Source organism: Hetaerina americana, unplaced genomic scaffold, assembly GCF_022747635.1.
Source record: "Hetaerina americana unplaced genomic scaffold, ioHetAmer1.1.p SCAF_1, whole genome shotgun sequence".
NCBI lineage: Eukaryota > Metazoa > Arthropoda > Insecta > Odonata > Calopterygidae > Hetaerina > Hetaerina americana.
The window spans coordinates 81,261,758-81,288,707 of record NW_027286069.1 but is presented as its reverse complement, the minus strand read 5'-3'; the positions used below and the strand labels follow the sequence as shown (position 1 = coordinate 81,288,707).

Below are 26,950 nucleotides of genomic sequence, written 5' to 3'. Positions count from 1 at the left end.
AAGAAGCCTTAGCCCACAGCTAGAGACATAGTCTAATTGAATGACATTATGCTTGGACATGCTCTGTGGCATTCTACTGTGTGTTATAGATAGGATTTCCGTGAAATATGCTGTAAAATGAATTGATTAAAAATGGCATTATTAGTTCATCGGTGGAAGAAATCACGCCGTTTTATTCTAATTCTGAATCAGCGCGACAGTGAACCCCGGTTCAGATAAACGGACGGACTAGTCTCTTAGTTGGCCGGATGTGAGAATTTGTATGGGAGAATTATTAATATTAGATCGCTGAAAATGTTTCGGGTTAAAAGCATCTATTATAGCAAATTCCTCTCTGCAATGTCTTACATAATTGTGTTAAAGTAAAATGCTATCGTTTGGCATATTTACCGTTGAAATTTTCTATTTAATACATGTCCATAATCTGAAAACAATTACGATTGGACAAATTCGGTTAAAAATATTGAAATGAACAGTTGCCGTTCAGTACCCCTTTTCACTTTTTAAATAAATTATTTTTGGGGATTTTAATACGACAATCTACAAAATGTAAGAGTAAACTTTTTCCTGGAATTAAGAATTGAGCGCTCCAAAGTTTTTTCCAGCAGCAGCTCCAAAACCTCCATCTGACCCTAAATTTTTCAATAAAATGGTGGCAGGTGGTGTTTATATGAACTCATTTAGACGTTATATATTAAAGAAATATCATATATCTATAGTCGGCTGACATAAAAATACAGAATCTAGCACCATATGGAAAAAATATTTTTTTAAATCAATATTTTATACTTTTCATAATTTTCTAGAATTGGAGGAGCCGGTGTCCAGCCTTCTTTCTCCTAATCGTTCGTAAAGTCCAACTGTTTTGTAAACATAATTATTTAGCAAGTGATTTCATTAATTCCCTCCCTTTCCTCGCTCTCACGGTAATTTGTGTCAATTCCGAGCCTATCATATAATATTGTTCCATTTCTACTGTTCATGCACTACTCGAATAGTCACTGTCACTATTGTATTAAATGTATTCCATTGGTCAAATTAAAAGTGCGCATAATGAATGGGTAATAGTTAGAACTGAGGATTAAGCTCTCGGGAAGATCGAGAAATCTTCTCAATTCATAAGTTCTTACTGTTTCGAAGGACTAATAACATTACTTTGAGTACAACCCTGACCATTTCGATACATCTGTGCGTTTAACTTTTTCCTGTTCAATGCCGACGCAATTATAGGTCGAGTTATCGCACCTATCTCACTGTATCAAGGGAAAGTGGGCGTTCAAATTCAGTCTCAGTGCTCGTTATTAAACTTGTTCCCACGCGCCGAAAGTGTGAACATTTTTTCGGGTGTTTTATGTCTTTTCTTGAAGGTGCAAAGTAGCGGAGGCGAGCGAGAAGACACGAGGCAAGAGCAGTAAAGTCATTGAGCAAGCAGGCGACTAAAGTGACTCTCACTATTGAAACGGGTTCATTAGGTCTCCGACTGGGTGGCAAGTTCCGCCCTGCGTCGTGCTAACATGAAACTGTGGTCAAGGTGAAAGACGGTCTCTGGTCTGTCAAAGTGACCGGTTTCAATGTACCCCCTCCCGCACACCCCCACCCGTTTACGTGAACGTGCCATCGCAGTCCCTAAGCATGCCATACCATCGTAGGATAGGGAGCTGCCCTGTGCACTGCGGGCTCCATTCCACTAGAGTCATAAGGATGCGTCGGGATGCCGGTCTCGTTTCTAGCCGATGACCTCATGAGTGCTGTTGAGATGATTTTCACCCTTCAATCTAAACTAGTGAGCGAAAAACTCTAGACCTGGAGGAAAGACAGCAAGTAATCCACAGATATCCGTATCGAGTCTAAAATGAAATACAGGTTATAAAACTTCAATCATTGGCTGTACTTGACCCATAATGTCCATTCTGTTATTGGTCATGGACCACCAACAATATGAACCTCGAAGTAGATGACACGCTCACGTCAGCTGCAGTCATTCAATTCCTTTGCTCTAAGTAGTAATGGAGCCAAAAAATACGTGAAGGCGTTCTTTAAGATACGATGAACCAGCCAATTTTGCTTGCAATGTGTAGGGATCCCTTCAATGAGCTCAAGCGCTTTGAGGGGTGCGGTAAAACGGCTATTTCTTGTTTATGGAGCGGTTTAAATAGATACCTACTTGTACATGGTGTATATGTTACTTATATTCATAACTTATATCATTTGCCTGTATCCAACACAAGTAAGTTAGATTCGCTGCACAATTAAGTTAATTCTTGAACACAACTGCTCTAGGTTTCTCTTTGTGGACGATTTTAATATTTAAATAAAAACACAGATACAGTTAAGAGCACTTGAGCACTGATGCTTTTCCACATATGTTTATTTGCACGACGCGTTTCACCGTACGACGTCACCATCAGGTAAAAATACTGAGTATTACGCCGGTATGGAGTTGAGTGGTAGTTAACTAGGGGTGGTGTCCTCCCTCATTACAAACTACTCTACTTCCTACTGCCTTCCAGTGCAGCATAGTCTAACTACCCTCCCCACTTAGCTCGACCTTCTTCCCTATTGCCATCACTGACTGATCTTCTCAGCAACTACCCATGGATCCACCAATTACATTTGAGCTATGTGAAAAAACCCCATCTCCAATTTTATGCATATATACCCTAGCTCCACGTTCAGCCTTTGCACCTGATGATGCCGTTTTCAAATTGGGATCGATTTACAATCGCTTTTCCATTCAGTTTTCTAGACTGTGAATTACACACGTACAGCGTTATTGTAATTTTTTGCTGCAATATTCGTGGCATAGTCTTGATGAAATAATTGGAAACTTTATTCTTGAAAAGTTTGCAGACAATATGGTAAAAAATTGAATAGAGGGGGATGGAAAATACGATGACATGCAGTTCCGCATTGGCGCATTGGCGCATTGACCCAATGAGAAGAACGTTTTCGATGAATTTAATTGACCAACTTTCTCTGGAAAAAAGCAAATTATTTTTCAGGTGTTCCGACTGCTCACAACATATCAATAAGAAAAATAAATTTCAATAAATCAACGCCCTCGCACGGGGTTCGAACGGCCGACCTTCGGATTAGACGGTGAATGTGTTAATCACTTGACTACCCGGCATCGGCTATGACGTCCATTGTGCATGGGCTTTATAGTCCTTGAAGGTCCCTTACCGCTGAGTGGAGGGTCTAGAGTAGCTATGACCACAGATTAATAATCCCGATTCTAGTAGAAAGATGCCAGCACATTTGCGAGTTTGATACTTTGATCAGGACCACACTTTTGCGGGAGGCAAATGTGGCGCGGGTAAAATTAGACGCGTCGCCGCAACTGGTTCCAACGAGGAAGGCAATTATCATCAAGGGCATAGCATTCCATTCATCATAGAAGTGACGCAGAAGTTTCAACGCAAAAAAATAAATAAAGCAGGCCTTTTGATTGTAGTCGTTTTTGCGCACGATTATGGACATCAAAAGACTGCATGCCACTTTGTATCTATGCCTAAAGAAATAAACGAAATTTTCACGTGTGTAATAAGGGCAACTAGTCCCACGATAACTCCCTCTTTCACGCACCCATGGCATACTAAACTGTTTTTACACATATCTCGAGGCTGCGTGCATTATATTCGCATTAAAATTTTGCACATACATATCATGCGTGATTTCGAAATCGTTTGTTAATTATTCAAATTCCTTTTCACCTCACAGCTGCATGAAAACCAATGTTTTTAGACCATTTTTCCTAAATATAGTGGTCTGAAAGTTCAAGTGCCCATTACAACAAGTCGCAATACGAGTTTCGGCATCGGGTTGCATCCACGTAATCGGGTCATACAGTTTGATTTTCTGTAAAGCATGCGTTTCGACCCATTATTTTACCGAAAAAATCATTAATGCTCTCCGGAAATAAGTTGCAATTGAAGAGATTTCATATTTCTATACTGGCACATGTCAACTCATTCATTTCTCGCTGTTATTATTACTCCTCGTCTGTAGCACTCAATGGAAAATGTTTACACGAAGAAGTTTGTGGCTATTCCTTATATCATTGCTACTCTAGAAATTAAAATCTACGATAAAATATCAGACGAGACTCTAACGTCTAGAAGGAGGAAGGAGCGGTTTTTCGCCAATAATATCACTCAATTAATGTAATGAGTGACTAAAGATCGAGTTTCAGCTTTATTTTGTTGAACTCACTTTTTCAGAGCTTTACATATTATTACGGTATAAAAAGTTGATTTACAAATAATCACCCTGGTCCCTCAAAGCCTTAGACTTGTCTGATGATGTCAAGGAAGAGATTCCATGTATTTGATTTGTCACAGTTTTTTACTGAAAGAAATTATTATAATTAAGTTACTCACCTTCATTTTGTTTTTTTTCATTGGTCGTATGCTTTAAGGATCGTTCGAGCGCAAACCGAAGATACCTTATTTAATCGTTCTTACTAATCACCTTTAGCCTTTATAGGCTGTATTCTCGCTGAACACATCGATCACTGCTGTTATCTAGGTTTCAGTTTTCATTTCAGTATGTCTTATATTCATGATATTCGTCAGTTTACCCAATCTATATCGTTGATGTATCTAATTGTCGTCTCAGTTGTCCTCGTCGATTTTTCCTGAAAAATATCTCTTCCTATAAATTGTAGGTGAAATTATTACTTCTCTTTGCGTGCCCAATTTCACCTTCCTAATTTTCTTTTTGATCTTATTCACCGTCAACGCAAGATGAAATGCGTGTCATGAAGGATTAATATAAAAAATGTCGCACCTCAATAAGACCATCGTAGATTGGATCTACCTACACCGCTATTAAAGCCCTTTTAAATGCAGAGTAAAACGTATAGATATTTTTTAAGAAAAGATATAAAATAGTTATAAGATACTTTCTTAGTAACAACGTACTAGGTTATTTTTTGTTTTCTGTTTGCTCCTCCCCCCCCCCCCGATGTGCTGCAACCTTGACGTGGTGGAAGGACTTGCGCGCTCCAATGACCCCGAGAGCTGTGCTGTCAGGAGCAATGATAATTGCTCCTGGTAGGGTCACTCATGCCAGATAAGTCGAAAGTTAGGCGCCTGACGAAAGGTAGTTCGCTCAGAATCTGTTCCTCAGTGAGCAAAGGCGTCTGACCCCAGTGGGGCGGCTATTGAGTGATGATGTCACATTAAAAACACTATTGAGGAAGGCAACGGGAAACCACCTAAATTATCATTCCCAAGAATATAATGAAGGACAGTATAGAGATGTATGTATGTAGTATGAGATATATTATGAGTCCTGGCAACTACGGGATTCGGCTCAATCGGCAATTTGTCGTGCCTGGTACGGGAGAGATAAGACATCGCGGTCGTCATCTCACGGAACCCTTGCAAAGGAAAACCGATAGCAGCAGACCAGAAAGCGCATTAGAAAAATACCAAATTAATAGTGGGGATTACTGGAGTGATAGTTATTGAATAATATACGGCGGCGGGGACGAGAGCCAACGAGGGGTTGCCATAGTATTAAATTAAGAGGTAGGAAGAAGCGTAGTCAACATAGAACAGGCAACGGATAGAATATTACTAGTTGAGATGAAAGCAGAACCGACGAACTTGATTATAATTCAGTTATACATGCCACCGAGCAACCATACGAAGGAAGAGGTTGATAGGATATACGATCAGTTAGAGGACATAATCGCGTGTGTTCCTGCGGGGAAACATTTGATAGTGATGGGGGATGGGGAGAATGCGACGGTAGGCGAAGGAAGAGATGGTGATGAGGTGGGGGACTACGGTTTAGGCGCGAGGAATGACCGCGGGGAGAAAGCAGTTAAGTTCTGTAGGAGACAGGGGTTAGTCATCACCAACACTTGGTTTAGACACCACAAAAGGCGTAGGTATACATGGAAAATTCCAGGTGACTCAGTAAGGTATCAGTTAGATAATATAATGGTTATGCACAGATTTGGGAACAGCGTGAATAATTCGCACAGCTTTCCGGGAGCGGAGGGAGACTCAGACCACAATTTAATTGTCATGAAATGTAGCGTCCGTTTCAAAAAGATAAGGCAGGGGCGGCGGGTTAGAAATTGGAATGTAGAAGCATTAAATGGACTGAAACGGAAGGAGTACCAGCAGGCTGCAGAGAAAATAATGGAGGATGGTAAAGAGCGGAGTACTATCGAATAAAAATGGCAATGTATCAAGAAAGGGTTATCGGAAGCCGTAAAAGACACTATTGGAGCCGTTAACGCGAAAAGGACTAGGAAACCATGGATCACGGATGAGATGATTACAAAGATGAATAAGTGAAGAAAATGGAAGAATGTAAACAAAGAGTTAAGCAAAAAAAAGTAAAAAGAGTTGGAGAATGATTTGAGGCGGATAACGAATAAAGTAGAATAAGCATGGTGGAAGACGCAGTGCGAGGATATGGAAAGTTTGCAAAGGAAGAGCTATACAGCAATTGGTGCGCTATACAGCAAGGTTAAATTACAATCGGGAAGTAAGAATGGAAGATCTGTGTTTACAGTTAGAGATAAGGGATAATATATTAGTTGAAATCGAAAATATCCGAGAGGGATCGAAGGAAAATATAGAAGAATTGTATGGTAAGGAACTTAGGCCATCAAGCTTAGACATAAAAAGATAATATAACATAGCTGAAGAAAGCTTAGGGTCAGGCATGCTTGACAATGAGATAGAAAGGGCATCAAGGGAGGTGTAATCAAATAAGGCCGTGGGGGTTGACAACATTCTTGTGGAACTACTAAAAGGTTTACGAAAATGTGGGTGGAAGAGGGTATATGGACTCATAAGTTGTATCTACGGGGAAGGAATTTGGCGGGAAGACTTCGTGAGATATGTGTTAGTTCCTATTCCGAAAAAGATAAAGGCTACTTCATGAGAGGACTACAGAACAATAATTTTCCACGCAGCTAAAGTTGTTCTCAGGATCATCAAAAAAAGGTAAGAGTAGGACAAATGATTACTTAGGGGATGATCAGTTTGGGTTTCGGAAGGGTAGCGGCACGTGTGATCCCAATCGAGAGGAATATAAAATACAATCAGGACGTACAATGCCTTGCTTGTATTTGCCTGTTTCGTATATTTAAAAAAGGCGGTTGATAGAGTGTATTGGGAAAAACTCTTGAATATATTGCTGAAAATAGGAATATATTGGAGAGACAGGAGGCTAATTTGCAACCTGTACATGTCTCAGACTGCTCAGGTGCGAGTGGGGGACGGAGAGTCCGAATGGGCAGTATTGGGAAGAGGTGTAAGCCTTATCACTGGTGCTGTTCAACGTCTCTGTGGAGGAAATAATTGAACAGGTATGGGAATAACTGGAGATAGGTGTGACAATCGGCGGGAAATTTGTAAAACCAATTAGGTGTTCTGATGACTAAGCTCTCATTTGTCAGTCAACCAAGGGCTTGCAAGTATTGCTGTGTAACTTGGAAACTCAGTGCGATAGATATCGGATGAGAATCAATATAAATAAAACAAAGGTTATGCAATTTTCCAGAAAGACAAAGTTATAGCGGAACATTAAAATAGGAGGGCATAAACTAGAGCAGGTAAAACAGTTAACCTATCTCGTAAGTGTTTTGAACCAACACGGTCAAAGTTGTAGGGACGTAAGGAGAAGAATTGCCCTAGGCAAAGAGGCTTTTACGAGGAGGAGGGAGTTGATGACAGGGACGTTGAGTAAGGATATTAAGAAAGACTCGTAAAAACTTTTATATGGAGCGTGGCTATGTATGGCGCAGAAACTTGGTCATTGAAGCAGGAGGATAGACGTAGCTAGGAGGCTCTTGAAATGTGGGTGTGGAGAAGGATGGAGAAGGTGAAATGAGGAAGTGCTAGCTATGGTGGGCGAGGAGGGGGTGTTGTCGGGAGATATCATAAGGAGGCAGGACAAATGAATGAAGGGCGTATTGATCTGCAGTGGGATGTTGAAGTCTGTAATAGAGGAGAGAATGTTGGGCACACAAGGAAAGGGTAGGAACAGGATAGGGATGTTGGACGGGATGAAGGGAGAAAGGAAGTACACAGAGATGGAGAGGGATTTGTTTTAAAGTAGGTTGCTGGATTGTGTTTTTTTAGGAGTCACAAAATTTTAATTTTGTAGTTGGGTCCATTCTAAACCTACCTTAACCAGTATAATTAAGTATTACCTTATATAAATCGTTTGCTCCTTTTAGCTGTATAATGTATGAATAGCTTTTCTACATAAATTATTTATTTGCGTGTAAATTACCATGTATTTTACCACTAGGCATAAATTAAACGTATAACTTAATTTCATTTTTTATAATGTACTCGATTCATCCTATCTCTGGGCATTGGACATTTATTGTATCAATGCACCTGATATTCTCCAGTTTAACACATATTGCCTTCTTTCGTCATCATAATCAAGTGCTCGGCCAGAGAGTTAGTTATTAGGGTGCAGAAGTATAACAGCGCACCGCGAACGTAAGCATTAAGGCGAGTGAAATTCATTTATTCACCATAATACGGATGGCCAGCTCCATTCCATTTGCAAACATTTGGTTAACCACGAAGTTCTAGAAACCGGAAAATTGAATCGCATGGATTTTAGATGGATATATCCAAAAGCATAACGTGATGCAAACTCGGGGCCCTTCGTTCAGTAGCCCAAATCTCCAACTACTCGTTCCATTTATGTATAGTAGTCTGAAATAAGTAAACAAATTAATATGAACATATTCAAGCGGTTTCAATGCTTAAAATGGATCCTTGGAACTACTGCTGTAAGAAAGGTGTATGTCTGTTCCAAAAATTCATTACTCTTGATCATAACGTAGGATTCGGTACTAAAATATTGAAAAGTAAGCCGAAAAATACAAATGCCACGTTTTGGGATTCCGTAGTTGAAACTCTCTTAGAGTAAACTTTAACTCTCATTTCTTAGTCACGAAAACTGGTGGTATGCTTGGCTTGCTTGAATTGATTTGTACTCATACCACCTTTTTTCTCATGTTAATTGCATCAGTTCTTAATGCTTTTTTTCAGCGATCTGCTTCAATTGATTCAGCTGGTACAATTCTAAATTACTTCTTGACGTAAGCTGATCGGTACTGGGAAGCGCGAATAAAAATTAGAATGATTTCATCGCTCGAATAAAAATGGAAAAATGTATGTTCTTACCTTTTCATCGCATCCCAGTGACTCACTGTATTGGCATAACATTATTGTTTTTTTACTCCAGATCGATGAGGTCAGATGAATATATTACGCTCTCATATAAAATGCTGTTACTATGCCATCGAGGCTTTTGTTTAATCTATTTCACTGCGTTAGGTTCCCTTTCTTGGTAATATAGGATAATTATTTCCCAAATACACCTTCTATATTTGAGCAATTCCAGGTGCAGCTATTTGCAAAACCAAGTTTTTCGTTAATGGTGATGCAATCCCATATTCCATCAATTACAGGTCCAGCCATTGGCTGGATTTTTTGCGGGGATGATGTTGATAAGTAATCGATTTACGCATTATCCAGTCTCATTAAATACTTTCGTATCACTGGTAAAAGCTATCCAGATTTATGAAACTATCTTCTGATGCTATTGTGACGCAAGTGCAGGATTTATTTTCTCGCCTCTCTATCCTATACTGCGTCCCCATGAATCAAATATCTAATAAAAGTCATTTACTAGAAGTATACATACGATCTCGGCATAAGGAGTGGCCAACTATAAGAAGTGGTATCACGTCGAAACAACTTTGGCTGCAAGGACGCCTTGATCAGCCAGGAATTTGCGATCTTGATCTTGGCTACCCGAGCCAAAGGCGCGCGTTCGGAAAAGAAACTGAGAGAAAATTTCCCCGTGCTGCTCTTGGCGGAAGGAGTGAGAAACACGCTCGCCCCCGCTGCTACTAGCTCAGATTATTTATTTTCACTCCGATTTCCGATATTTGCAATTCCCTTTCAATTGTCAAGCGTGAATGCGTCACTTGGCCGATGCTGGGAGAGGAAGGTATTCTCGCTCAGATGGAAACTTGATTTCCTATCGCGGCGGTCCGTGAGCGTGCGTGATCGAGAGGTGGGTGAAAAAGGTCAATCGATCACTCGGAGACGAAACGTGAGATATTGCGCCCTAAGATTGATTTTTCTCGTGGATTTGCACTGTGCGCGTTCCTTCAAAGTCATATTTAGTTATTTTGTAATCACTTTGAGCTACAGCATTAAATCTGGTGGTTTGCTAGAATATTAACAAAAAAAGGCATAAAATTAAGGTCCGTTTCAATTGCTTACAGTTATTTACGTGCGTGTGAAATATAAGTGCAAACAATAAAATTCAATGAAAATTACATCATACATAACCTTCTCTACCAAAATCTAATTCAACGTGTTGCAAATATCGGTGAAAAGACGTGTAAGGCGTAATATCACTGCAAAGTCAGTCAGTAGTTTACTGAGGTTCATGGGTTAAACTTATTTCCTGAAACGTAACTGCAGCAGCACTCTAAGAAATACTTGTGATTCTCATGAAATTTGGGAAAGTGCTTATTTTCCACAACATTTATTTGATACTTAATGCTCCTAATTTTGCGGACATAAATTTCCGCATATTTGAGCCTGAATTCAATGTTAGGTACTATTCTGTTAGGTATTATCCTGTTATGTTTTAGGAAATATTTTTTATTTTGTAAATCATTTAAAAACTACAATAATACCTAGAAGTTTGAACGCTGTGATCCTCCCGAATATCCTAGAAAATGAGTCTTGGGTATCTGTCTATATTGACGCATGATTTAGTTTTTCCAGAAAAGAAAATTTTCTGTCCCACACCGCGTTGAGTTTTCGAACCCCAACGTTTCGAGAACTAGCTCCACCATTGACGGAGGCGTCGAGACGGTGAAGCCGATGAATTATTGCTTGCAATTGACGTCGACTACGAAAGCACAAGGTACAGCACAGTACCTCCAAGGTTCGAAGAATTTAGTCAGTTCCAAATATATCAAAATCTTTTATCTCTTCCGGTTCCTGAGATTTTCTACGCGCAGGTGATACTACAAACTAAATATCTACTGTAGAAATCGATTGGTAGTAATGGCCAATATAAGCTCGCGACGAAGTGAAACGGTATTGAAAGACTTTTTTTTAAGGTGATCTACCGGTTAAGGTAGGTTTTTGGATGGACACAACTACCAAACAAACATTTTATTACTCCTAGCAAAACACAAAATCCATAATCTTACTCTATATTAGGTCCCTCTTCATTTCTGAGTACTTTCTTCTTCCCTTCATCCCGTCCAACATCCCTATCCTGTTCCTTCCCTTTCCTCTTTTGCCCAACATTCTCCCCTCTATCACAGTCTTCAACATCCCACTGCCGGTCAACACCCCCTTCATCCACTTTTACTGCCTCCATAGGATTTCTCCCAAAAAACCCCTCTCTTCGCCCACCATACCAAGTACTTCCTCATTTGTTTTCTTCTCAGTCCATTTCACCTTCTCCATTCTTCTCCACACCCACATTTCAAAAGCCTCCAATCTACGTCTATCCTCCTGCTTCAATGACCACGTTTCCGCACCGTACATAGCTACGCTCCATATCAAAGTTTTGACGAGTCTTTTCTTAACATCCTTACCCAACGTCCCTGCCATCAACTCCCTCCTCCTTGTGAAAGCCTCTTTGCCTAGCGCAATTCTTCTCCTTACGTCCCTACTGCTTTGACCGTGTTGGTCCAAAACACTACCGAGATAAGTAAACTGTTCAACCTGCTCTAGTTATTACCCTCCTATTTTAATGTTTAGCTTAGCCTTTTTCTTTCTAGAAAATCGCATAACCTTTGTTTTATTAATATTGATTCTCATTCCATACCTGTCGCACTGAATTTCCAATTCACTCGGCAATGCTTGCAACCCCTTGGCTGACTGACATACTAAAGCTTGGCCATCAGCAAACATAACTGATTTTACGTATTCCCCGCCCACTTTCATTCTTACCTCCAGTTCTTCCCATGCCTGTTTGATCATTTCCTCGGCATACAGGTTGAACAGCAACGGTGATAATGGGCAACCCTGCCTTACACCCCTTCCTAACACTGCCCATCCTGACTCCCCGTTTCCCACCCGCACCTGAGCAGTCTGAGACATGTACAGGTTGCGGATTAGCCTCCTTTCCCTCCAACCTATTCCTATTTCCTGCAAAATACTCCGTAGTTTTTCCCAATTCACCTATCAAATGCCTTTTCAAAATCTACGAAACAGGCAAATACCTCCTGGTTGTGTTCTATATTCCTCTCGATTCATAATCTCATTACTGCAATGGCATCACGCGTACCTCTCCCCTTCCCAAACCCAAACTGATCATCCCCTAAGTAATCATTTGCCCTACTCTCTATCCTTTTGTTTATGATCCTGAGAGCAACTTTAGCTGCGTGGAAAATTATTGTTCTGTAGTCCTCTCATGATGTAGCCTTTATCTTTTTCGGAATAGGAACTAACACATATCTCACGAAGTCTTCCCGCCAAATTCCTTCCCCGTAGATACAACTTATGAGTCCATATAGCTTCTTCCACCCACATTTTCGTAAACCTTTTAGTAGTTCCACAAGAATGTTGTCAACCCCCACGGCCTTATTTGATTACATCTCCCTTGATGCCCTTTCTATCTCATTGTCTAGTATGCCTGGAACTAAGCTGTCTTCCTCTACGTCATATTCTTTTTCAATGTCTAACTGTGTTGGTCTAAGTTCTTTACTATACAGTTCTTCTATATCCTCCTTCCATCTCTCTTGGATCTTTCCTGCGTCAACTATTACCTTACCCGCCTTATCTCTAACTGTTAGCATAGATCTTCCTTTCTTACTTCCCGATAACGATTTAACTTTGCTATACAGCGCACCGATTTCACTCTTCCTCTGCAGACTTTCCATATCCTCGCACTGCATCTTCCACCATGCTTCTTTTGCTTTATTTGTTGCCCGCCTCAATTTATTGTTCAATTCTTTGTACTTCATTTTGCCTAATTCTGTATTTACATTCTTCCATTTTCGCCGCTCTTCCATCTTTGTAATCATCTCATCCGTGATCCATGGTTTCCTAGTCCTTTTAGCGTTAACGGTTCCAATAGTGTCTTTCCCGGCTTTAGACAACCCTTTATTTTCTCTGCAGCCTGCCGGCACTCCTTCCGTGTCAATCCATTTAATGCTTCTACATTCCGTTTTCTAACCCGACGCCCCTGCATTATCTTTTTTAAACGGAGGCTACATTTCACTACAATTAAATTTTGATCTCAGTGTCCCTTCGCTCCCGGGAAGCTGTGCGAATTATTCACGCTGTTCCTAAATCTGCTGTGCATAATCATTATATTATCTAACTGATACCTTTCTGAGTCACCTGACATTTTCCATGTATACCTGCGTCTTTTGTGGTGTCTAAACCAAGTATTGGTCATGACTAGCCGCTGTCTCCTGCAGAACTCAACTGCTTTCTCCCCGCGGTCATTCCTCGCGCCTAAACCGTCACCATCTCTTCCTTCGCCTACCGTCGTATTCCAATCCCCCATCACTATCAAATGTTTCCCTGCAGGAATACACGCGATTGTGTCCTCTAACTGATCGTCTATCCTATCGGCCTCTTCTTCCTTATGGTTGCTCGGTGGCATGCATACCTGAATAATAACCAAGTTCGTCGGTTCTGCTTTTATTTCTATTACTAATAATCTATCCGTTACCTCCTCTATATCGACTACGCTTCTTCCTACTTCTTTATTTAATACTATGGCAACCCCTCGAAAGAATTTTATGATGAGAAAATTATTAATTACGTATAGAATATGAGATGAGCTGTGAAGATACTGCCGTGAAAGTATGGGGCGATCGGTTCTCCAAAGTTTTTTCTGCTTTACTGTTATGCATCAGAAGATGTGAGTTAGGAATGAAGGTGGAAGCGTGCCCGTTGAGGATGTGATTCCCGTTTATAAAATGTCTACCCCGGGAGCGGGAGACATGTTACTGAGTCCTGCCTTGGTTGCTCGAAGAAACCGACCCAATTACTTCCTAAGAAAAATCTACCCATGGCATTCCTGGGTTGTTGCCACAAGATTATTTAATAGTTAACGGATGTCCCACGTGACGACTTTATAAACCCTGCTCCATGCTCTCTGCCCCGATAGTCATGCCCTCACCTATTTATCGATGGTAGTAGTTTCGAATCCCTCCAACGGGGTAATATATTGCAATGCTCTTTAGTGGGTTTTCGGTAATTGATTATTTTCACCACGACCTTCTGAGGGTTTCTACAGTGTTCTTATAAAATGAGTTTTGAGGAGGGAGTCATTAACTCTACATATTCAACCTTTAACTATGAACAAAATCAAAAACAAGGATTCCGATTCTTAATATGCAATGCAATCGATTTCCACCATCTGAAAAATAAAATACCTTTGTGTGTTTTAATCCGGATTTTTGTGGTAACACAAAAAAGCTAATTTTGGAATAAATTCAGAAAGGAAAAGCTTCTCGGAACTAGAAAGACGTAACGAAATATGTTCTGTCTTTTACCTAAGGACCTAAAACTTGGAATTAATATATATCTTAGGTATTATTTTTGATTTCAGCTAATAATAATGTTAAACCATATTAAACTGCTTAATACTCGCATGCGTTAGATACCTATTAGGTTAAGGTAAGTTTTTGATTGACACAACTACCAAATTAATATTTTGTGACTCCTAACAAAACGCAATCCAGCACACCTACACTACATCAAGTCCCTCTTCATCTCTATGTACTCTCTTCCTCCCTTCATCCCGTCCAACATCCTTATCCTGTTCCTTCCCTTTCCTCGTTTGCACAACATTCACCCCTCTATTGCAGTCTTCAACATCCCACTACCAATCAATACGCCCAACATTTATTTTACCTGCCTCCTTATGATCTCTTCCAACAATCCCCTCTCCTCGCCCACCATACCAAGTACTTCCTCATTTGTTTTCCTTTTGGTCAATTTCATATTTATATATTATTCCCCAAACCCACATTTCAAAGGCCTCCAGTCTACGTCTATCCTCCTACTTCAGTGGCCACGTTTCCGCGCCGTACATAACTACGCCCCATATCAAAGTTTTTACGAGTCTTTTTTTAACATCCTTACTCAACGTCCCAGTCATCAACTCCGTCTTCCTCATGAAAGCCTCTTTGCCTAGTTCAATGTTCTCCTTAAGTCCCTACTACTTTGACCGTGTTGGTCCAAACCACTTCCGAGATACGTAAACTGTTTCACCTGCTCCAGTTTATGCCCTCCTATTTTAATGTTCCGCTATACCTTTGTCTTTCTGGAAAATTGCATAACCTTTGTTTTATTTATATTGATTCTCATCCGATATCTATCGCACTGAGTTTCCAAGTCACTCAGCAATGCTTGCAAGCCCTTGGCTGACTGACAAATAAGAGCTTAGCCATCAGAAAACCTAACTGATTTTACAAACTTCCCGCCGATTGTCACACCTATCTCCAGTTATTCCCATACCTGTTCAATTATTTCCTCCACAGATACGTTGAACAGCACCGGTGATAATGGCTTACACCTCTTCCTAACACTGCCCATCCGGACTCTCCGTCCCCCACTCGCACCTGAGCAGTCTAAGACATATACAGGCTGCGGATTAGCCCCCTGTCTCTCCAATCTAATCCTATTTTCTGCAATATACTCAGTAGTTGTACCCAATTCACTCTATCAAACGCCTTTTCGAAATCTAATTAACAGGTAAATACGTCCTGATTGTATTCTATGTTCCTCTAGATACCTCAATAAAATGTAATAATGAAATGTAATTGATAAAAAATGCGCAATGAAAATTATTTTCGTAATTACACTTCAAATTATTATTAAATATACAAGAATTGTTGTGCTTCAAATGTAAGATCCCGAAGATAGTGCGCAAGTGATATTTTAGGAATGACATAGGTACTATTTGCAACAGTGATGTACGGGGACAATAAATGTACACCTGGGGACCCTAACGTTTAATCGTCTACCCTATGTCGATAATCAATGGCAGGCAGAATGAGGGAGGAATAAGGGGGTAATGACGTGCCCTTCCAAAGACCTCCAAAAGCCATTACCTCTGGATTCTGTTGTGGTTTATTACTCAGGATCTCCTTCCCTTCCCTTCCACTCTCCCAACTATCCTGTCAACACGCTCCTTCCCCCCACATCACCCTCCCGCACCTGTTTTACACCATATTTTACCTAATAATATGCTGTAGGGTAGCGTAACGAGTTTTTGACATTGCGATTAAACGTGTGGAACTATAAATCTGCAATATGTTTTCTACATGGGTTCCCAGCATTACCCGAACTTTTGGTGCCGAGTATTCAGGATTTCGAGAATCTGTCCGAATATTTTCCTTTATACGAGATCGCCGCGACGGAATGGACCAAGTTCCGGAAATGGGCCCATCTAGTTCGGTGTCTATGGTATTACTTTAAGGATACTTACCCAAAGAATCGTCTCCAACTGAAATGGATAGCCACATTCATCATAATCTCTATCGCCACGTGAAACCTTCCCGTAATGGTTAAGAGAATGAGCTTTGAATGTGGTTACTCCACGCTCTATCATTCTGTCGGAGATTCCTCTGTGCGTGGCTTTTTTCTCGACTGAGCTTGCAGCTTCTTGTGATGGTGTAATATTCACACAGAATCCTTTGAATCCTGCTGTAATTCGAAAGCATCTCATCGCTACTGTAATTGAATTTCTGATGCGCATATTCGCGATTGATATATCTTTATTTTTGTCGACTCCAAATGTTTATCAACTTCAAATTTTCCCTCTATCATTATACAATATACCACGATTTGTATAAATCGGACTCAAATTCGTAACCGGTCGATGGTACGAATGAAGATTTTTACAGCCGTGTCATATACCTGCTAGATACTTAATTACTCTTAAGTGAGCTCAGATGATCTGCTCCTTATATCTCACCTGCCAAAAGTACATTTTTTTTTAATTTGACTATGGAATGAAGACTGGAATAGAAATAAACCCGAAGTAAAAGAGTGGTTGTTCTCTTTTCCAGTATCCCCACAACTGTTGACACTCCACTCGGGTAGACTTCTTGTAACACATGTGCATGTATTTATACATTCTTGTACATGTATGCGTAGGCCTGTATGGTGAAATGTGTAAGAAATAAATCATTTTCCATGCTGAAAGCCGTGTGCTTGTAACAAAAATCAATGTATTTTAAAAATAATTTAGCTGGTAAGTATTTGAGACCGTGCATAATGGGTATGATTACGCTCTATTTCTTCCATGCTTTGCGTTAACTTATGTACTGCATTTACGTATTTACTAGATTCTACAAGACTAGCGAGGACGTATCAATGAATACGAGTAATACAATATCAAACAATATGAAATGCATAGTGTTGCATAAAATGAGAATGAAACAGCATAACAAAGAGAGAGAACCCAGATATGCCATATCTTAAAAGTCTTCGCACTCCACTTGACGGCTTCGCATTACTCAATTGTTTTATTTCATTAGACATAGAAACCCTTCGAATGTCTCTCTCTACTTTACCACGTATTTTATTCCCTTTACAGACCACTGTGTTCATCTTTGTTTGTCGCGTGGGAGTGAGATATTATAAACATTGAACGATCCTGTTTTCTCGTTCAGGTATCTTCAAGCCAGAAGGAGGGTGTTTCACACTCTGCTGAGGACCAGAAAGTTCGATAAGCAACCGTAGGCTTGGTTGTGACAAAGGCTGGATATTCATGTTCCGTTCTCCTTGCAAGCCTCCGCTGCGCAATCGTTTCTGGAATCTGGCGACGAATGAAGGGGCCCAATAATGCAGAACACCTTGAGGACTCCGGATTTCAGGTACATGCTATGGAAACCAGATCGTTTCCCGATTACCCGCTTCTCTTCCCCCACTCCCCGCCTTTATCCCCCCCCCGTATTCCTTACCTCTCCAAGCTTCCGATATGTTGGTGATGGATATGAGTGAGTCATTGCGCACTTTAGAGAGCCTCGTGATGGGAAATATACCAGTATGCCTTCACGTTTCTTTCATAGAAAATGCGAGAACCTAACTGGAGCGTGATAGTTTTCGACTTTCAATGCTAGATGGTCAGCAATAAAGGGTTGTTAAAAACAGGGTTGCTGGACCTGGGACGGACTCTCTACGGTCAACACGAAAAGGGTTCGCTAGGCTATACCCGTTACCTAGGAATGTTGAAGGGAAGTATTTGTTTTTTTATTCCCCGGGCATTATCTTTTAACATATGTTTGCATTTACTTCTAAGGTAGCAAACAGATAAATTAAACTCCAACATAATAAGAAAATCAATATTTTTTTTAATGAATACTAAACTGGTGGGAAATCGGTGGGATATGGATATATGGAACTTGGCGATGGTAGCATTCATTTTTCAGAGCAAAAAATGTTTCTCTTTTATTACTGGAATTTTTTTAAATTCAAGACGAATTAGAGCGAATGTTAACGCACGAAGACAGAATCAAAGACTAAGCAGAATCAAAGTCTTTGATTCTGTCTTCGTGCGTTACAAATGGATTTCTACTAAGCATCAGCCTCAACCATCTCTCAAATCTAGTAAGAATGTTTTTATTTAATTTACTCTAGCGTGATCAGAAAAAAACGTTGTTTAAAGTGGTGGGTTAGGGAGGATATCGCACGGTATAGAAATATATTTTAATTTAATTATAAGCAAAACCATAAAACTAAAACATAGATAGAACATATAAATAGCAACTCTACATTAAAAGTGACTACCGTTAGGGGTTCCATTTATAAAATGTATTGTCACGGTGGATACATACACCTTGAGTACTTCATCTCGCTACTTATTTTTAATTTGAAAATAAAATAATGAATAATTGCTTTCCAGCGCAGAATAGGGATGCATATGAAACACAAGAGAGTTACATGCACAGCAGTAGCCTACCTCCTCTGAATAGTTTGAATGTTTCAAGCAATTCTCGCTTTTCTGTATTTGCACGTATTTTTTTTGAGCCGTGTCCTCTGATGAATGTGACATCATTCAATATCCTGACAACTGCATTTATATTAAGCTACGTAGATTCGAAATTCTTGTGGTGGTAAATATGTTTGTTGTAAAGTTTTCCAAAGAATTCTAATTTGGAATTGATACTTTATTGCGGTATCGTGATCAGTAATTCAAAATTTATAAATATTTTTTTAAATAATGTAAAAGTTACGAAAAAATTAGAATAATTTTAGAAAGAAAATTTATGATGAATCTCAGTGAGAAATAGGTAGCTTAAAATTCGAATTTAAATTCAGTTGATGAATATCTTCGTGAAAAAACATTTTTGTTTGTCATTTCAATGCCATCTATGTCAATTTGTTTCAATAGCAACGGGGATTTTTTATTGTTCACGCAAGAGTTGATTTCGTAGAAATTTATGAGTAGTGGATATTCTCCATTTACCTTTTCTATAGCTCCATTGTATTCCTTTTTTGAGCTGCCCTCGAGGCTTAAGGCTAGACAGATGGCTAATTCCGTCACTGGCCCTTAATTATAGCCCCGTCATTTGTTCTATTTCAGTTATCAAGGTCGTTGTAACACGAGCGCTAAGCATTATCCAAAAGCACTTGTGCCTCTTCCGGTTAAAAAATTATATATTCTGATATTTTTTCTTAGCCGTTTTGACCATCAACTGAGCACCTGGCACAGTCAGCAGCAGCTGAATTCAGTTTCCCCTAAGGAAATCTAATGTTCGACGAGGGACTCATATTATTTCTCAATACACCAAGTCACTGTCTCTACAAAGTAAATGTCTGAAAAGAGTTTCACTGCAAAACGGAAACAGCTTACGCTTATTTACCTAAACCACTCTTTTCCTCAAGGTAATTTCATAGAGTAGTCCCCGGAGATGGCACTTGGTCAGAAATGTTGCTACCACGTGGGAGGGTGGTCTGAAAAGTTTCCGACCTCATAAAATTTCAGAAAAAACGTTTGGAATCTTTGTTAGGTCGGAAACCTTTCAGACCACCCTCGTACATATTTCATTTAAAGAAACTATAAATACGGACAGTAAAAAGTAATAATTTGAAGATACCTTGCGTTCCCTGACATAAGTTTGAAAACATCAAACTCTTTTCGACTAAATTCATACAATGCAACAATTTCAGAGTGTAAAAATCATTCGCCTTGACTGGGATTCGAACCCAGATCCTTCAATATCCGGTCGAGTGCTTTAACCAGTTAAGCTATCGAAGCGTCCTCTTTAACTCTGAAATTTTGATCTGGGTTCGAATCCCAGTCAAGGCGAATGATTTTTACACTCTGAAATTGTTGGATTGAAATGCACATTAGCGGATTACTCCGTTAAAAGTTACTGTTGCGGCATCTCCCGCAGTTTCTTTTGAAATTTTTGAATTCATACACTGATTTAGTGCAAAAATTTCAAAGCAGATCAAAGGTTAAAATATTATATGCTGTGTAAATATTTGTTCAAAAAATATAAGCTAGCGTCACTAAAATTCTGAGATGCCCAATTATTTTGCAGTGGCGGAAGGCTTCACTTTATTTCATATCATTAATTTAATGATTTTAATTTACGTGTTGGTAATCTTAATCAACTAAATCAATATTCAGATGAATTATTATCGATCTTGAAAACTGTCGATGTTGTAAGGCTAATTGTCACCACGGCATGTAATGCACACGGTTAATGCCATTCTCTTTCGGGTAGACATTCCGAAACAGACAGATTTAAATTTATTTCAGTACTCCTTTTTAATAATTTCTTCCTTATTGCCCTGTCATTTCATAGTTCTTTCACCTCTGTCACATAAGGGTATTGTTTCATATTGAATACCTTTCTGTTTTTGAGACTTTTATTTTCCTCATACTGATAATCTATTCGACAACATTCATCAATGTTCCTCGGTCTACTCCTTTCTCGCAAGCTATTTACTCTTCTCTCGTATATCTACGAGGGTCATCCGGAAAGTAGTACCCGTTCGTGCCGCATGAAGTGCTGACGACGCGAGTAGCCGCTGGACGAGGTCAGATAGCTTCAGTGGCTTGTCTGCCTTCTCTGAGCCAAGTTGCGTGACGCTAGCATTGCCTGTGTTGTTTCTGTGATTGTTTACAATGTTTAAAAAAATTGAGAACGCCGCCAGTTGTGAAGTGAGGGCAGTGATTAAATTCCTCAATGCAAGAAACGTTCGCCCATGTGATATTCATCGCCAATTAAAGGAGGTGTATGGAGACAATGTAATGGACGAGTCGTCTGTTCGGCGGTGGTGTCGCAACTTCAACATGGGGAGGGGGAACACACACGACGATGAGCGTTCGGGGAGACCGTCTGTCATTACAGACCAACTGGTGAGCTCAGTTGACGAATTCGTGAGGAACGATCGGCGCGTCACAATTGATGACATCTGTGAGCATTTTCCCAATGTTTCTCGAACAATTGTTCATGAAATTGTTAAACACCATCTGCATTATGCAAAAATTTGTGCAAGATGGGTCCCTCGCGTATCTCAATGAGCTGGCGGCGAAGGACTATGCAGCAGGAATACAGAAACTTGTCACACGTTATGACAAATGCCTTAATTTGCTTGGAGATTATGTTGAGAAGTAGTTTAAAGTATCCTCTTTCAAATAAAATTTTTTATGTTTGTTAATATTTACTTTTGTGTCTTTATTTCACGAACGGGTACTACTTTCCGGATGACCCTCGTATTATGTAATTTGACGCTCATTCATTCTCTCAGTGTAACCAACCCAGCGTCGAACACTGATTTCAAACTTACCAGTCCATTAACAGTGCATCCAATCCTCATCCTTTCGTGGCCCGCTCATTCTTCATCCCCAACTATCAAATTTTTACCAAAACACTCCTTAAATCTTGGTGGAGTGCTCAAAACCTTGAGTAGGGAGAGCTCGTGTGGCTGCAAAGCCCGGCGGAAATTAAAATTCGCTGCGATTCCCTTCCGACCGTCAAAATAGTATTGTCATATGTATCCAATTTGTGCTGCGTATGTGCTTCCTGTTTATTCTTTAGTACCTGAAATTCCGTTGGCATTCGACAGGGGATGTTATGGTGAATAGTGTTAAGAGTAATAAATAGACATTTTTGTTTGCGCAACTAAAATTCATTCTTTGAAAATAGATCATGTTCACTCAGCGTTATAAACTTTTAAATATTTCTTCGCCAAATATCCAGTGATAAAGAACTCGAAAAAGAATTTGTTTAATTCACATCCTGAATTTTGGGATAGTGTGTTTGCTGTGCTGCTTTTCCCCGTTTTCTATCTATTTTCGGAAAACGTACATCTGTCTTCTCTAACAACTGGTATCGTTTTTTATTTGTAACCCCTTCACAAACATTTTTCATTTTTTTAGCAAAATCTCAATCCTGTCAATGTTTTAATGTACGTATTTCCGTCATTGATATTGACACCTATCCATCCATTTCTTTTTCGACGTCATTTCAGTTGCCGAATCGGTTTCTCAGTCAATTACTTTATCCTTCATTAAGTTTCTTGCATCCTCCTCATCTCTTTTCAGCTTTCTAAAATATCTATTCTTTAATAATGGATTCGTCCTCGATCATTCCGTCCCTCTATTCCTATCACATCCATCTATCTATGTCCTCCTATTTTGTATGATTAAATAAATTTCATACATTAAATGGCGTTTTGACAATTTCAAAATTTCCTTTCACTCCCTACCCTCCTCTCTCGCTGCAAAATCTCACTTCAAAACTATACAAAAAATAAATTAAGTCTCCCCGGTTACTCGAGTAACAAAATGTTCATTTCTTTTTACCGGCAGTCACGTCCGACCATCTACGTGTCTAGAAATTTTTTTAACAAAAATTTGCTTCTCCTACAGGATAGATGGAAGAGAATTTGCTTCTCCTGTATTGTCTATCGGGGAGAAACATATATAAATCCCAAATACTTCTATTTGCATCACAACCTTAATGTTTAATATGTATAAATCAACAACTTAGGAAACTAATCTCTTGTCATTTTCTTTCTTGACTCAAGCTATGAATAAATTATTCTTTTTAATCCTTTATTAAAAACAATGTTAAGTGGCAATATTTGAAGTTAGTATAGGTTTCGATTGGTAATACTTTGTTTATTCAAATAATATTGTTCTCTAAGCACTTGTTAACACAAGATTGTCTCACGTAGATGTATATGTTGAGTGTAAGTTTCCGGTAACTTCAAGAGGGTGGAATTTAGGGGTGCTTGAGAGCCATCGCAGTATTTTTTATGGAGTACTCTGAGTATTTATGACAAATTTGGTGCGAATCCTTTGAAAGTTATGCTAAATTCGCCAGTATTCACTTCCGTATATCAAAAGAGTGCGCCTGTTGGATCCGAATCGAATTATACGTACGTTTGGTATTTCTTACATACTAGCAGAAATTTCGCTGACATTCTGTGGGGATATTAGATGAGTAGATATAAGGGTAATAATTAGAAATAATTCTTTACTGCTGATAATGTAGGTGATAGCTAACTAATAGAGCCATTGCTCGTACACGAGATGATTCATTGTTGCCAATCTCTAATTATTGGCTACCGACCCAGGTACTCTCTATGAGCCGGCCCTTGTGTTTTAAACACGCCTCGCATTATGTGTTTTCTCGTATTATTGTTGGTCCTATTGACTTAAAGTTTTGCTGAAAGGATACCCTTAATATCTATGCACCCTCTATGAAATATTTTACTTTGTCTAGGGGAGAAACCATGAATTTTTGTGGTAATTTTATCAATACGTTTACGAAAGAAATATAGCGTAAAATCGGGTTCCTTTCCATAATTCATAATTTTGATTTTAATATATCACGCCAGCCGTTTCCCATTATCTGACGACAGTGAAAAATGGCTTATTTTACTCACGAAATACCATTTTTTTAATATTGCCAACAATATTTTCATATATTGCTTTTTAGGGAAAAGCTGTTAAAATTAAATTATAACGGTTCTAGATGGTTAACAGGCTAAATTTTACTTAACTGTTATCACATTCGAAGTTAATGTAAGAAGTATTCATGCCGTAGTGAGCGTTAAAGAAAGAATAGCCAAATAAGAGCTAATGTCAAGCTAATTCGAGTATAAAATAAGTCTGAATATTCAAATGGTCCCTGCAACTTTTTAGTAGTATCAGCGGAAGCTGTCTTTTTCCAATTACAAATGCCTAAATCATTCACGTACCGAATTTGGTAACCCTGATATTTTTATGATTAAAATTGGTCTAATGTTAATGAAATTCGTTTTAATACTGTCCATAGAGGCCGTTTTACGATGGGTCTTTAGTCACGAGTTTGAAGTCCCAATCTCGGCTGGTGTTATTTCGTATTTGCGGTGATATTCTATCGAGACTTAAGTTTCAGTAGTAGATGGTTATGTTTTATCTTTCAAGACTAAAGGCTAGCTCTCTTAATGCCATTCATCGTCAAATAATTGCCTTATTCAAGTTCTGCACCATTCACGGGACTTCGGCTACAAGATTTGAGATCAACCAACCGCCGTAGAACTGCATTAATAGTTTTAAGGATTCCCATTCATCTAAATTGTATGGAGTTCAGGTTTCGTGTTAATAATGGTGTTCCTTTTATTGTTTTTTTATTTTTGGAGTGTTCTCTTCATCGATGGTGTACTACAACGCAGTTCATTAATTGATAAATGGTAGCTATTATTTCAGGGTTAGTTCATTATAGAATATTGTTCCATTGCCTGAGGAAGAGCCCAGCATAAGACGAAACACTTAGAGAAAATACATCAACAAAGAGAAGCCGAAAAAATTCTCGCATAATATATCTATAAATATAATTTCAAAATTTACATGTTCGTGTTCAAACACTTGTTGAAACCTAAAATCTGTCTAATGCCTATCGTATGTTATGTTAGAAAACATATGTAAAATAGTTTGCTTACGTGCATTAGATTTTCCTTGTGAAAAATTAGCAGATATTACTTAAGTGCTAAACTGAAAGAGAAATAACCTGATGTCTGAATAAAAGTGTCTTACGACTTTATATCAAATAATAGGCTAGAAGTTATCAAAACTGCAGTAATCTAATTGCAACGGTTTCTCACTAATTAGCAGAATTTTTACTGACTAATTATACTGCAATCAATTAGCTGTGAATTTCAGGTTATTTTCGAGCTTACAACGAATGTTTTGTTATCCTTTAAGTAATTCTTTTTTCGTAATTTATGATGGGATGAGCCAATCCTGGAGGCCCTAATTAGTGACAAATTTTGACCGAAGAAGGCATGGAGGTACTTGGATGAAGCAAGTTTAAAATAGGAATTTTTCGCGTTGTGTATTAATCAGAGCTGTACCGTATTACAAGTGACGTTTTTGAAAAGACGCACACGCTTTATGGTGGAGGGTTCGTGAAATCGGTCAACATCGGACAGATAGGGATATCTGGTCGTCCAAAATACAATTGGCTTCTTTATAAGTTTTAATAACTTCAATAGCGAAAAACAATTACTGTTCCATTTATGATTTTATGAAAGCAACAGGGGAATCCATCGACTAAACTAGGCGCTACGCATTTATTTTGCTGAAACTATAATATCAATGAAATATAGGGATACGGCAAGTAGCCTGAAATATGATGACAAAATGTGAATAATTCTATTTTTCAAATTTAAGTATTTTTATTTGCTTATGGAGCATGGGGGAGAGGGAAAGTTTTCGCTAATTGATGCGTCTGTGTAACGGTAGAGAATCTGCGGAATTCGATGAACGGACAAGAGAGGGCAGGAAGAGCAAATTTTCTTACTGATGCTGTAGTGACTTAGAGTCGAGGTATAAACTGCTTGTGAAAAAAATGGGAGTGTCATCTCTTGAAATATTTTATGCCACAAAATATACAGGTCAATTTGGAGGTGGCATACTCTTCATTCGGCAGTTAGACATTTGCATTTCAATTCCCGTCGTGGGACTCGACCGATTTGTTTACCTCAATGACTTTCTATAGAGAGCACTCGAGATTGACTCCCTGCCTTTACTGGCGATATTTATCGCCATTTTAATGAAACTATAGTGAAGTTAAATGTTTAGTGTTAAACATCAAGTCGTTCATGAAAATTAGTTGAATGAAGTAAAAAATTTCGTGCGTCCACAGTTATGCTTAGAGGTATTTAAAAGAAACTACGAGTGTTCCTAAAAATTGAAGGGTAGAAATTCCAATTGGGCTAAGAACCACAATGTAGAGTTTCTGCTAATTGAAAAAATTAGTTAAATGTTAATATTTTAGGACAAAATATAACACTATTCTTCAAGCATTGAATCTAGAATAAGTGTTTTTAGCACAGCTACTTTGATTGAATCAATATTAATCAAAGACTAATTATTTACACAATGAAATTCAGAAAAGTGTTAAGTCCGTATTTCCTCTTTCTCCAGGTGGCTTTTATGATATAGTGAGTGAGCCCAATTTAAAAATCATATTTTTGCACTACGAAAGTAGTGTTAACTATATATTCCAAAAATTTAAGCACGAATATCCTAGAGTACACCCAGAACATTTTGGCACGCTTTTCCTGCCTTGCAGCTTTGGTCTTGGTTCGTAGCTCCAACCTACCGCAAAAAAATTAATTTGACAAGAAATGGCCTTTGGAATTTCCAACCTTCGATTTCTACTGCTAATTTCGTTAAAATTTTAATTTTACGTAAATAGCATTGTCCTGCTAACAAATGATTCTCATGCAGGTGCTAGGTTAACCAGCACCTGAATCAGAATCATTTGTTTTCGTTAAAATGAATGTGCATTCCGTAAAACTATCAATGACCAAATGTAATTTACCTCAATGTTTGATTAGGTAAATTCTATTATGATAAAGCTTCAATCGAATTTCTTCTTCTAAAATGGTGATCGGCCGAAAGAAGTGACGGGAGGGTGGAAAGGTTCAGATCA

At 38.9% G+C, this 26,950-nt stretch overlaps 1 protein-coding gene across 6 annotated transcripts in view; it reads left to right on the top strand.

Annotated features, from left to right (window-relative positions):
* LOC139693882 (uncharacterized) overlaps nucleotides 1-26,950 on the top strand; it is a 136,819-nt gene that overhangs the window by 50,066 nt on the left and 59,803 nt on the right. For 4 of the 6 annotated variants that reach the window (XM_071592210.1, XM_071592243.1, XM_071592202.1 and 1 more), the window contains exon 3: nucleotides 17,678-17,881. The exons of the other annotated variants lie outside the window; for them this stretch is intronic. The gene's annotated coding sequence lies outside the window, so the exon portion shown is untranslated. The remainder of the gene's footprint in view (nucleotides 1-17,677; nucleotides 17,882-26,950) is intronic. 6 annotated transcript variants of the gene reach the window in all.